Source organism: Lethenteron reissneri, chromosome 46, assembly GCF_015708825.2.
Source record: "Lethenteron reissneri isolate LAM-NWPU_2019-01 chromosome 46, ASM1570882v1, whole genome shotgun sequence".
NCBI lineage: Eukaryota > Metazoa > Chordata > Hyperoartia > Petromyzontiformes > Petromyzontidae > Lethenteron > Lethenteron reissneri.
Window position 1 is genome coordinate 3,788,326 of NC_083824.1, and position 14,125 is coordinate 3,802,450.

The following is a 14,125-nucleotide window of genomic DNA, read 5'->3' on the forward strand; positions in this document are numbered from 1 at the left end:
ATGATCGGCTTCAATTAGTGGATCAACAATGAGTCACCCATGATCGGCTTCAATTAGTGGATCAACAATGAGTCACCCTACAGCCAGCGTTAAGGAGTACGGCATATCATCATAGTCTTATTTAATTTGTTTGTCGTTTTTCATTTTTATTGACCCACAGGTCGACTTTCGCAAACGAGTCTTCTTCATCGCGGTCCCTTGTGTTCTCAACCGGGTTAAACAAAACCAAATCTTGCAGCGGCCTTTTGTAAGGAAATTGATGTGAACGTACGGGTGAACATACGGGCGAACGCCGCGCGCGTGCCTGCGTGCGTGCGTCCGTGAGTGAGTTCAGCGTCAGAGACGGGGGAGGCTTTGCCTCCCCGGGGGTCGCTCCTCAGCATTGTCCATGGACGGTTACGGCGGTGTGCTGTTGGTGTTGGTTTTTTTTTTGCACTTTACAACAGCGGCTGATATGGGAACGGTTGAGTGTGAATTGCAGGGCTTCTTTTGCAAGTTGCAGTGTATGCATGCGCATCTAAATATAATCGCGTCTAAGAACACCGCGTCCACAAGTGACGCCTTCCGCCGAAAATAAACATTTAACTTGCAGAAAGGTGGAGAGTATTTGTAATTTTTACGTAGCTCTTTTATTCAGAAGCAAACCTGGCCACAAATGATAGCTCAAACAAGTGGCTTGTCGCGTGGCAATGTATAGCAGCCAAATACTCCAAAAGCCGTGATGTTGCTTCTAAATGTGGAGGGTAAAACCGGACGACCCGGAGAGAAATCCACGTGAGCCACGGGGAGAACACGCAAACTCCAAATATACAGGCGTCAGGGTCGGAATCGGACCTATGCCTTCCTTAGTAATGGCACAGTGAGGAAATCAACCTTAAACCTCATCCGCCCATAACCATGGTAGCAGATGAGGATACTTGATGCTCAAACGTAAAATGGAAACCTCTCCACAGCATTCTGTGACTATGGTCACCACCCACACAGAACCGCGGAACATTGACCGACTCGGTGCCTGATTCACAAATACGAAGGAGGAGGCATCATTACAGCGATGAATCACCACTCCTTTACTCCCGACGCAATCATCTGGCTCAACCACCTCGATGTAAAATTACAGCTGTTGCTCTCCATCAACATCAGCCGTACGACGTGAGGAAATGAGGGGGGGGAGTGTGGGCAATGAGGAAATGTACTTTACGTAAAAAATAAAACGTTACAGCAAAATAATTTGTGTCCAGAATAAATTGACAATGAAACAAAAACGGATATGGAATTGTCAACGGAACGGCGTTAGTGGTGGTGAACACGCCCGCCAATTCTCTCATCTGCGCAAAACCCTGCCGTTAAATATCGGCGCCAAGCTGGGGATTGTCCGCGGAACGACGATCACCAAAGCGAAGTGAACGTTGATGATTCATCCACGCCGTCGTTTCCACGAGGGAGATCGTTATCCGCCAGCGTTACGCCACGGCCCATGTCACCTCTTAGAAAATTACTCTCGGGGTAAAATTAACTGTGGGAAGCTGCTGATGACCCCTCTGATAGGGTTGCCACCCCTGAGATACGAAAAAAAAACCCGGGACGTTTGCATCACGGGAAGATGGACATCTCACGATACCAGCAGAGGGGAGACCAATATGTAAATGCTTCGTCTTGAGTGGTGTATTATTATTATGCACAACTGACAAGAACTGTGATTTTTTTTTGCGTTATATCCTGGGAAGCAGATTTCCCTGGACGCGCGACCGCCTGAACAACAAGGCGAGCTTAAGACAAGCAGAGCAGGTGGCAACCGTCCGGTCTGACCACGTCAACTACAGGCACCCGAGTTCCTGGCGCTCGGAGCCGGGAGAATAATGTGGGTGCACCGCACCGCACCGCACACCGCGCAGAGAGAGAGCGAGAGCAGCGCAGCGCAGCACGGGGCAGCACGGGGCAGCGCGGGGCAGCGCGGGGCAGCGCGGGGCAGCGCGGGGCAGCACGGGGCAGCGCGGGGCAGGGAAGGGCAGCACAGCCACTCACCCAGGCGGCTGCTGGATTCGCCGGCTGTCCTGGCAGAAACCGCTGCGCCCTCCTGCACACAGGCGGAGCGAGCGAGCGCAGTGGCGTGTTCCCAATGCGGTCGGCGCAACGCAGATGAGCGGCGGCGGCGGCGATTGATCGGCGAGGGGGAGCGTCTGTCGGCTGCCATCTCTCCCGATGATGCTGCTCGGGCAGAGAGGGGTGGGAGGATGGGAGCATCGCGGCTGCTCAGAGTGCGTGCGTGCGAGTGCGAGTGCTGCGCGCGACTGCGTTGCCTGCGTGTGACGAGCAGTGTGCGCGCACCAAGTCTTGTGCGCGCGTGTACGTGCGGTGGGTGCGTGCGAGATGAGTGTGTGAGTGAGAGTGTGTGTGCGCTCGCGCTATGAGTGCGCGCGTGGCTCTGAGTGTTATGAGCGTGGGCTGCGGTGGGAGCGGTGGTGCGGATGGGAGGGGGAGTTTTTGGGCGAGGGCACTGGGGGGGGGGGGGGCGGGCGGGTTCAGTCTGCACAGGGAGGGCGCGGGGGGGGGCGTTGAGCGAATGGGCAGGCGGTCCGTCAGTCATGCGGGGTGCACGGGATGGTGCGGGAGGGGGCGTTGTGGGGGGGAGCGGTGGGGGTAGTGGTGGGGGCGTTGTGTGTGCGGGGGAGGGGGGGGTGTGCAGAGTCAGGCACCCGAGAGGAACAAGCCACGAGTCTCGAGTGGGGAGGGCGGGCGGTGCGGGGGGGGGCGTTGATAGCAGGGGCGGTGCGCCGGAACACGCGAGGGGACGGCACGCGTCCATCCGTCCGTCCGCTCGCTCTCCTCGTCTCCCGCTAAGCCGCGAGAGAGCACCGGGGGATCGGCGGTCGCCGTGGCGACGACGACGACGGGGCTTGGGTGGCGTGCGCGCGTTGCTCTGCGGTAGCGGTGGCGGCGGCGGTGGCCTCGGCCCCCCCCCCCCTGTCGCGCATCAGCGCCCGGCCCTCGCCTGCCCCGGCTGCCCCAGTCGCCCAGGCCGCCCAATCCATCTCCTCTGGCGCACTCCACATTCACTCCTCTTCAGTTGCTGAGAGCGGCAGAGGCTGGAGGCGTGCCCTTATCCCTACCTTCATCTTTCATAACAATACCTCCCTCCGTGCTCCTCTTCTCTCTCTCTCTCTAGGGTTTTTTTTTAAAGAAACGTACCATCAGATGTTGCGCTAATAGTCGTGTAAAATAGCAGCCGGGGTTGAGGTTTGTATTTTTTTGGTATATTTCCCTTCCCACACCAACGTGGCTTTACCAGTTTTTTTTTATTTTTGCAAATGTTGCATTAGGAGCGTCGTCGCATCGCTGATGCATTGGATGTGCGGGATTTGAATGTATATTGAAGCAAAAAAGCCACTATATATATACCTTTCAAGAACACCTTCCCTGCAGCCGTCTTGCAATCCCACAAATTAAGGATCAGTGTTTGATGCCAGCTTGAGATGCGAGCGATAGCATCTGGCACGTTATTGCGCAAGGAATGAATCTTATTATCGGTCGCTTTGAATATCAATGCGTTATTTCAGGATATGAGATACAGGGCCACTCTTCTGGCCGGCTTAGACTTGAAATAATGAAACAGTGCAGGAAATGCTAACCACTCGGGCGGCGGGAGGGAAGGCAGCAGGGCGAGCGTCGCCGCCGTCGCTGAAGTGGTTCCATCACCGGGAAAATTCAACCTCCGGCTGACAATAAAAAAATCCTTTGTAATAATTCTAAGAATGATTAGCAACGTAGATAATGAGGGAGATTCTACACTGTAACGCAGAGCTAAAGCAATTTCCTTTCCTGGAGTTCCAGGCTGTCGAGTTGAGGAGCGATGTTTATATGACGTTCAGGCTGAGGGTTGACGGGTGAGCCGGTGAGCGTCTGAAACCACTGCCGGCTTAATTTGGCCGCACGAAACGCGAGTGCTCGCGTAACAGCGCGCACGCTCCCACGCGTCACCTCGGTGCCCGGAAGCAGAGCGGCTCCAATCACGGAGAGATTTAAACATTTTTTTATTAAATTCAACGACGAGTGATCACCTTCCAACATTTGTGCAGGAGCCCATACACAATATGCGCTAATGCGCCGTTAGTTTGGAGGTGACGAGGCCACGGAAAGTTATTCCGCGGCCTCAGCTTTATTGAGAAGCCAAGAGTTTTACCATATTAACACCTCGCCGGGCAGAGCGGCTCCTGGAGGATAATGAATGAGCAGATTTGTCAGAGGAAGAAAAAAAACCCCTTGCCGTTTTCACGTGGAGCGCCCGACTCGAGCCACACGTGCGATCCGTGCACGCGGCAGCGGCGGTGGTGGCGGTTGGCCGCGTTTTGGTGGCATGGGTGCCGATTTCTCTGAAATTTCCGCCCCGAAGATGCGGCGTCTCCCTTCGAAGAAAAAGATACAAAACGTCGTCTTTAGCCGAACGCATTCATTGATTGAGGAGTTGAGGTTCACAAGTTCAGATTGTCTCCTGGGCAGTGCTGTCACCATTGTCACCAATCACGCGGAATTACGGACGACTCTCGTGGCACGGAGCTAATTTGCGAAATTAAATACGCGTATGGATTTTACACACAAATCGCTAACGCCTGCCGCACTGCCGAGCACTCTGTGAGAAGCCACGGTGGGTGCGCGCACGTGTGCGAGGAGCTCCAATGGTGTGGGCTGGTGCCACTGAATTTCACTTTAAGTTGACTGCCAGAGACACGGCGTGAAATATTTTGTTGTTGTTGTTGTTGGCGGGCTATGCATACACCGCAGCTGCAACAATGAGAGGTATCAACGGGCGGCGAAGGAATATGCTAGCTTTATGCGGAGAGATATTGAATGCGGCTCTCTGAGCGAAAGCTGAACTTTGCCAATCTCCCAAGGGCTTCCTTAATGAATGCAATGAATGCGGCTTAGAGCTTAGAGACTCCCAGCGCTTATAGGGCTGGGAGAGAGAGACTGCAACGGTAAGTTTGTGTACAGGCACAGGTGAAATAGGGTTGTGGGCGGGGCCTTTTTTGCCCACGTTGCCGATGCACTCTGGCGAGTAAACAGCGGTAGTCGGCATGGAAATGGTACGGCCGGCGCCGATTGGCTGAATTAATGGATGGGTTGAAATGTAAAATAATGAATGTGGAGGGGATTAATTAAACGTTAAGTAAAAGCAGGAGAGGATTGTCACGGCGGAAGCGATGAGATGTTCGCGCGGAAAGCGTAAAGAATTAGCGCGAGTGCTTTGTGGTTTGCGGTGGTTGGGTTGGGTTTTTTCGCAGTACTTGTTTTTTTTTTGCTTAATTCTTCCTTTTCTCATTTTTTTTGTCCTTGGCTTGCATCTGTCTGCCACGGGAAGATCTAATTCGACGGTGATCGTACAAGATGTGCGCCGTCATGGAGACGGCACAAGCGCGGCGAAAATCGAGATCCCGAGAGAGACGCAACGAATTCTATCAGACGGGCAGAAAAGGCCGGGGCCCGTGTCGGGATTAGAGAGTGCACGGGGAGGTCTTTGGCTCGTCAGGCGCCAGCTCCTTGATTGCTCAAGGTCACTGGAGGCCACATTTCCCTTAATCAAAAGCTCCACCGGGCACAAGAGCGTCCGCGAAATCGACCGGCCCATACAGCGACGGATTCTAGAGCCAGATTCCTCCTCCCCCCTGATTGCGTTGCCGCCATCTGTGAAGTCGCTTTTGTTAATTTTTTTTATTTCGTATGAAACTGAAATAAAACTTGCTGTGGCTTGTTTTGTGATGCAGCGCTGCGCCCAACTGACGTGGGGAGCAACACGAGCTGACTTAGAGCAACACGAGTTGACTTAGAGCAACACGAGTAGACTTAGAGCAACACGAGCTGACTTATAGCAACACGAGTAGACTTAGAGCAACACGAGCTGACTTAGAGCAACACGAGTTGACTTAGAGCAACACGAGTTGACTTAGAGCAACACGAGCTGACTTAGAGCAACACGAGTTGACTTAGAGCAACACGAGCTGACTTAGAGCAACACGAGTTGACTTAGAGCAACACGAGTTGACTTAGAGCAACACGAGCTGGCTTAGAGCAACACGAGTTGACTTAGAGCAACACGAGCTGACTTAGAGCAACACGAGTAGACTTAGAGCAACACGAGTTGACTTAGAGCAACATGAGTTGACTTAGAGCATCACGAGTTGACTTAGAGCAACACGAGCTGACTTAGAGCAACACGAGTAGACTTAGAGCAACACGAGCTGGCTTAGAGCAACACGAGCTGACTTATAGCAACACGAGTAGACTTAGAGCAACACGAGTTGACTTAGAGCAACACGAGCTGGCTTAGAGCAACACGAGCTGACTTAGAGCAACACGAGTTGACTTAGAGCAACACGAGCTGGCTTATAGCAACACGAGTTGACTTAGAGCAACACGAGTTGACTTAGAGCAACATGAGTTGACTTAGAGCAACACGAGCTGACTAAGAGCAACACGAGTAGACTTAGAGCAACACGAGTTGACTTAGAGCAACACGAGCTGGCTTAAAGCAACACGAGTTGACTTAGAGCATCACGAGTTGACTTAGAGCAACACGAGTTGACTTAGAACAACACGAGCTGACTTAGAGCAACACGAGCTGGCTTAGAGCAACACGAGTTGACTTAGAGCAACACGAGCTGGCTTAGAGCAACACGAGCTGGCTTAGAGCAACACGAGCTGACTTAGAGCATCACGAGCTGACTTAGAGCAACACGAGTTGACTTAGAGCAACGCGAGTTGACTTAGAGCAACACGAGCTGACTTAGAGCAACACGAGCTGACTTAGAGCAACACGAGCTGACTTAGAGCAACACGAGCTGACGTAGAGCAACACGAGTTGGCTTAGAGCAACACGAGCTGACCTAGAGCAACACGAGTTGGCTTAGAGCAACACGAGTTGACTTAGAGCAACACGAGTTGACTTAGAGCAACACGAGCTGGCTTAGAGCAACACGAGTTGACTTAGAGCAACACGAGCTGGCTTAGAGCAACACGAGTTGACTTAGAGCAACACGAGTTGACTTAGAGCATCACGAGTTGACTTAGAGCAACACGAGCTGACTTAGAGCAACACGAGCTGACTTAGAGCAACACGAGTTGACTTAGAGCAACACGAGTTGACTTAGAGCAACACGAGCTGACTTAGAGCAACACGAGCTGGCTTAGAGCAACACGAGCTGACTTAGAGCAACACGAGTTGACTTAAAGCAACACGAGTTGACTTAGAGCATCACGAGTTGACTTAGAGCAACACGAGTTGACTTAGAGCAACACGAGTTGACTTAGAGCAACACGAGCTGACTTAGAGCAACACGAGTTGACTTAGAGCAACACGAGCTGACTTAGAGCAACACGAGCTGACTTAGAGCAACACGAGCTGACTTAGAGCATCACGAGCTGACTTAGAGCAACACGAGTTGACTTAGAGCAACACGAGTTGACTTAGAGCATCACGAGCTGACTTAGAGCAACACGAGCTGACTTAGAGCATCACGAGCTGACTTAGAGCAACACGAGCTGACTTAGAGCATCACGAGCTGACTTAGAGCAACACGAGCTGACTTAGAGCATCACGAGCTGACTTAGAGCATCACGAGCTGACTTAGAGCAACACGAGTTGACTTAGAGCAACACGAGTTGACTTAGAGCAACACGAGTTGACTTAGAGCAACACGAGCTGACTTAGAGCAACACGAGTTGACTTAGAGCAACACGAGCTGACTTAGAGCATCACGAGCTGACTTAGAGCAACACGAGTTGACTTAGAGCAACACGAGTTGACTTAGAGCAACACGAGTTGACTTAGAGCAACACGAGCTGACTTAGAGCAACACGAGTTGACTTAGAGTAACACGAGTTGACTTAGAACAACAGGAGCTGGCTTAGAGCAACACGAGTTGACTTAGAGCAACACGAGTTGACTTAGAGCAACATGAACTGGCTTAGAGCAACACGAGTTGACTTAGAACAACACGAGTTGACTTAGAGCAACACGAGCTGACTTAGAGCAACACGAGTTGACTTAGAGCAACACGAGCTGACTTAGAGCAACACGAGTAGACTTAGAGCAACACGAGTTGACTTAGAGCAACACGAGCTGACTTAGAGCAACACGAGCTGACTTAGAGCAACACGAGCTGACTTAGAGCATCACGAGCTGACTTAGAGCAACACGAGTTGACTTAGAGCAACACGAGTTGACTTAGAGCAACACGAGTTGACTTAGAGCAACACGAGCTGACTTAGAGCAACACGAGTTGACTTAGAGCAACACGAGTTTACTTAGAGCAACACGAGCTGACTTAGAGCAACACGAGTTGACTTAGAGCAACACGAGTTGACTTAGAGCAACACGAGCTGACTTAGAGCAACACGAACTGACTTAGAGCAACACGAGCTGATTTAGAGCAACACGAGCTGACTTAGAGCAACACGAGTTGACTTAGAGCAACACGAACTGACTTAGAGCAACACGAGCTGACTTAGAGCAACACGAGCTGACTTAGAGCAACACGAGCTGACTTAGAGCAACACGAGCTGACTTAGAGCAACACGAACTGACTTGGAGCAACACGAGTAGACTTAGAGCAACACGAGCTGACTTATAGCAACACGAGCTGACTTATAGCAACACGAGTAGACTTAGAGCAACACGAGTTGACTTAGAGCAACACGAGCTGACTTAGAGCAACACGAGCTGACTTAGAGCAATACGAGTTGACTTAGAGCAACACGAGTTGACTTAGAGCAACACGAGTTGACTTAGAGCAACACGAGCTGACTTAGAGCAACACGAGTTGACTTAGAGCAACACGAGTTGACTTAGAGCAACACGAGTTGACTTAGAGCAACACGAGTTGACTTAGAGCAACACGAGTTGACTTAGAGCAACACGAGTTGACTTAGAGCAACACGAGCTGGCTTAGAGCAACACGAGTTGACTTAGAGCAACACGAGTTGACTTAGAGCAACACGAGTTGACTTAGAGCAACACGAGCTGGCTTAGAGCAACACGAGTTGACTTAGAGCAACACGAGTTGACTTAGAGCAACACGAGTTGACTTAGAGCAACACGAGTTGACTTAGAGCAACACGAGCTGGCTTAGAGCAACACGAGTTGACTTAGAACAACACGAGTTGACTTAGAGCAACACGAGTTGACTTAGAGCAACACGAGTTGACTTAGAGCAACACGAGTTGACTTAGAGCAACACGAGCTGACTTAGAGCAACACGAGTTGACTTAGAGCAACACGAGTTGACTTAGAGCAACACGAGTTGACTTAGAGCAACACGAGTTGACTTAGAGCAACACGAGTTGACTTAGAGCAACACGAGCTGACTTAGAGCAACACGAGCTGACTTAGAGCAACACGAGTTGACTTAGAGCAACACGAGTTGACTTAGAGCAACACGAGCTGGCTTAGAGCAACACGAGTTGACTTAGAACAACACGAGTTGACTTAGAGCAACACGAGCTGACTTATAGCAACACGAGTAGACTTAGAGCAACACGAGTTGACTTAGAGCAACACGAGTTGACTTAGAGCAACACGAGCTGACTTAGAGCAACACGAGCTGACTTAGAGCAACACGAGTTGACTTAGAGCAACACGAGTTGACTTAGAGCAACACGAGTTGACTTAGAGCAACACGAGCTGACTTAGAGCAACACGAGTTGACTTAGAGCAACACGAGTTGACTTAGAGCAACACGAGTTGACTTAGAGCAACACGAGTTGACTTAGAGCAACACGAGTTGACTTAGAGCAACACGAGTTGACTTAGAGCAACACGAGCTGGCTTAGAGCAACACGAGTTGACTTAGAGCAACACGAGTTGACTTAGAGCAACACGAGTTGACTTAGAGCAACACGAGCTGGCTTAGAGCAACACGAGTTGACTTAGAGCAACACAAGTTGACTTAGAGCAACACGAGTTGACTTAGAGCAACACGAGTTGACTTAGAGCAACACGAGCTGGCTTAGAGCAACACGAGTTGACTTAGAACAACACGAGTTGACTTAGAGCAACACGAGTTGACTTAGAGCAACACGAGTTGACTTAGAGCAACACGAGTTGACCTAGAGCAACACGAGCTGACTTAGAGCAACACGAGTTGACTTAGAGCAACACGAGTTGACTTAGAGCAACACGAGTTGACTTAGAGCAACACGAGTTGACTTAGAGCAACACGAGTTGACTTAGAGCAACACGAGCTGACTTAGAGCAACACGAGCTGACTTAGAGCAACACGAGTAGACTTAGAACAACACGAGTTGACTTAGAGCAACACGAGCTGGCTTAGAGCAACACGAGTTGACTTAGAACAACACGAGTTGACTTAGAGCAACACGAGTTGACTTAGAGCAACACGAGTTGACTAAGAGCAACACGAGTTGACTTAGAGCAACACGAGTTGACTTAGAGCAACACGAGTTGACTTAGAGGAACACGAGCTGACTTAGAGCAACACGAGTAGACTTAGAGCAACACGAGTTGACTTAGAGCAACACGAGCTGGCTTAGAGCAACACGAGTTGACTTAGAACAACACGAGTTGACTTAGAGCAACACGAGTTGACTTAGAGCAACACGAGCTGGCTTAGAGCAACACGAGTTGACTTAGAGCAACACGAGCTGGCTTAGAGCAACACGAGTTGACTTAGAACAACACGAGTTGACTTAGAGCAACACGAGTTGACTTAGAGCAACACGAGCTGGCTTAGAGCAACACGAGTTGACTTAGAGCAACACGAGTTGACTTAGAGCAACACGAGCTGGCTTAGAGCAACACGAGTTTACTTAGAGCAACACGAGTTGACTTAGAGCAACACGAGCTGGATTAGAGCAACACGAGTTGACTTAGAGCAACACGAGTTGACTTAGAGCAACACGAGCTGGCTTAGAGCAACACGAGTTGACTTAGAGCAACACGAGTTGACTTAGAGCAACACGAACTGACTTAGAGCAACACGAGCTGACTTAGAGCAACACGAACTGACTCAGAGCAACACGAGCTGACTTAGAGCAACACGAGCTGACTTAGAGCAACACGAGTTGACTTAGAGTAACACGAGTTGACTTAGAGCAACACGAGCTGGCTTAGAGCAACACGAGTTGACTTAGAGTAACACGAGTTGACTTAGAACAACAGGAGCTGGCTTAGAGCAACACGAGCTGACTTAGAGTAACACGAGTTGACTTAGAGCAACACGAGCTGACTTAGAGCAACACGAGTTGACTTAGAACAACACGAGTTGACTTAGAGCAACACGAGTTGACTTAGAGCAACACGAGCTGACTTAGAACAACAGGAGCTGACTTAGAGCAACACGAGTTGACTTAGAGTAACACGAGTTGACTTAGAGCAACACGAGCTGACTTAGAGCAACACGAGTAGACTTAGAGCAACACGAGTTGACTTAGAGCAACACGAGCTGACTTAGAGCAACACGAGCTGATTTAGAGCAACACGAGCTGACTTAGAGCATCACGAGCTGACTTAGAGCAACACGAGTTGACTTAAAGCAACACGAGTTGACTTAGAGCAACACGAGCTGACTTAGAGCAACACGAGTTGACTTAGAGCAACACGAGCTGACTTAGAGCAACACGAGCTGACTTAGAGCAACACGAGTTGACTTAGAGCAACACGAGTTGACTTAGAGCAACACGAGCTGACTTAGAGCAACACGAACTGACTTAGAGCAACACGAGTTGACTTAGAGCAACACGAGTTGACTTAGAGCAACACGAACTGACTTAGAGCAACACGAGTTGACTTAGAGCAACACGAGTTGACTTAGAGCAACACGAGTTGACTTAGAGCAACACGAACTGACTTAGAGCAACACGAGCTGACTTAGAGCAACACGAGCTGACTTAGAGCAACACGAGTTGACTTAGAGCAACACGAGCTGACTTAGAGCAACACGAGTTGACTTAGAGCAACACGAGCTGGCTTAGAGCAACACGAGCTGACTTAGAGCAACACGAGCTGACTTAGAGCAACACGAGTTGACTTAGAGCAACACGAGTTGACTTAGAGCAACACGAACTGACTTAGAGCAACACGAGCTGACTTAGAGCAACACGAGTTGACTTAGAGCAACACGAGCTGACTTAGAGCAACACGAGGTCACTTAGAGCAACACGAGCTGACTTAGAGCAACACGAGTTGACTTAGAGCAACACGAGTTGACTTAGAGCAACACGAGCTGACTTAGAGCAACACGAGTTGACTTAGAGCAACACGAGCTGGCTTAGAGCAACACGAGCTGACTTAGAGCAACACGAGTTGACTTAGAGCAACACGAGTTGACTTAGAGCAACACGAGTTGACTTAGAGCAACACGAGTTGACTTAGAGCAACACGAGTTGACTTAGAGCAACACGAGCTGGCTTAGAGCAACACGAGTTGACTTAGAGTAACACGAGTTGACTTAGAACAACAGGAGCTGGCTTAGAGCAACACGAGCTGACTTAGAGTAACACGAGTTGACTTAGAGCAACACGAGCTGACTTAGAGCAACACGAGTTGACTTAGAACAACACGAGTTGACTTAGAGCAACACGAGTTGACTTAGAGCAACACGAGCTGACTTAGAACAACAGGAGCTGACTTAGAGCAACACGAGTTGACTTAGAGTAACACGAGTTGACTTAGAGCAACACGAGCTGACTTAGAGCAACACGAGTAGACTTAGAGCAACACGAGTTGACTTAGAGCAACACGAGCTGACTTAGAGCAACACGAGCTGATTTAGAGCAACACGAGCTGACTTAGAGCATCACGAGCTGACTTAGAGCAACACGAGTTGACTTAAAGCAACACGAGTTGACTTAGAGCAACACGAGCTGACTTAGAGCAACACGAGTTGACTTAGAGCAACACGAGCTGACTTAGAGCAACACGAGCTGACTTAGAGCAACACGAGTTGACTTAGAGCAACACGAGTTGACTTAGAGCAACACGAGCTGACTTAGAGCAACACGAACTGACTTAGAGCAACACGAGTTGACTTAGAGCAACACGAGTTGACTTAGAGCAACACGAACTGACTTAGAGCAACACGAGTTGACTTAGAGCAACACGAGTTGACTTAGAGCAACACGAGTTGACTTAGAGCAACACGAACTGACTTAGAGCAACACGAGCTGACTTAGAGCAACACGAGCTGACTTAGAGCAACACGAGTTGACTTAGAGCAACACGAGCTGACTTAGAGCAACACGAGTTGACTTAGAGCAACACGAGCTGGCTTAGAGCAACACGAGCTGACTTAGAGCAACACGAGCTGACTTAGAGCAACACGAGTTGACTTAGAGCAACACGAGTTGACTTAGAGCAACACGAACTGACTTAGAGCAACACGAGCTGACTTAGAGCAACACGAGTTGACTTAGAGCAACACGAGCTGACTTAGAGCAACACGAGGTCACTTAGAGCAACACGAGCTGACTTAGAGCAACACGAGTTGACTTAGAGCAACACGAGTTGACTTAGAGCAACACGAGCTGACTTAGAGCAACACGAGTTGACTTAGAGCAACACGAGCTGGCTTAGAGCAACACGAGCTGACTTAGAGCAACACGAGTTGACTTAGAGCAACACGAGTTGACTTAGAGCAACACGAGTTGACTTAGAGCAACACGAGTTGACTTAGAGCAACACGAGTTGACTTAGAGCAACACGAGTTGACTTAGAGCAACACGAGCTGACTTAGAGCAACACGAGCTGACTTAGAGCAACACGAGCTGACTTAGAGCAACACGAGTTGACTTAGAGCAACACGAGTTGACTTAGAGCAACACGAGTTGACTTAGAGCAACACGAGCTGACTTAGGGCAACACGAGTTGACTTAGAGCAACACGAGTTGACTTAGAGCAACACGAGCTGACTTAGAGCAACACGAGTTGACTTAGAGCAACACGAGTTGACTTAGAGCAACCGGTTTGATTGACTGGTTGAAATTGCAAACCAGGATGGTACTCGTTGTTTATAAAGCAATATATGTCTGATCAAAGTCCACCTTAAGGAGGTGGTCAACTTTGGGATTGTTTTTGAGCCACCATGGTCACGTTACACCAATTTACATCGTCTCAAACCAA

General features: G+C 49.8%; 1 long non-coding RNA gene across 2 annotated transcripts in view; it reads right to left on the reverse strand.

Annotated features, from left to right (window-relative positions):
- LOC133354216 (uncharacterized) overlaps positions 1-14,125 on the reverse strand; it is a 53,983-nt gene that overhangs the window by 18,391 nt on the left and 21,467 nt on the right. The window contains exon 2 of one of the 2 annotated variants that reach the window (XR_009756550.1): positions 2,023-2,205. This is a non-coding gene — a long non-coding RNA (uncharacterized LOC133354216). Of the gene's footprint in view, positions 1-2,022; positions 2,422-14,125 lie in introns of those variants that run through there. The other variant, XR_009756549.1, reaches the window with a different exon arrangement.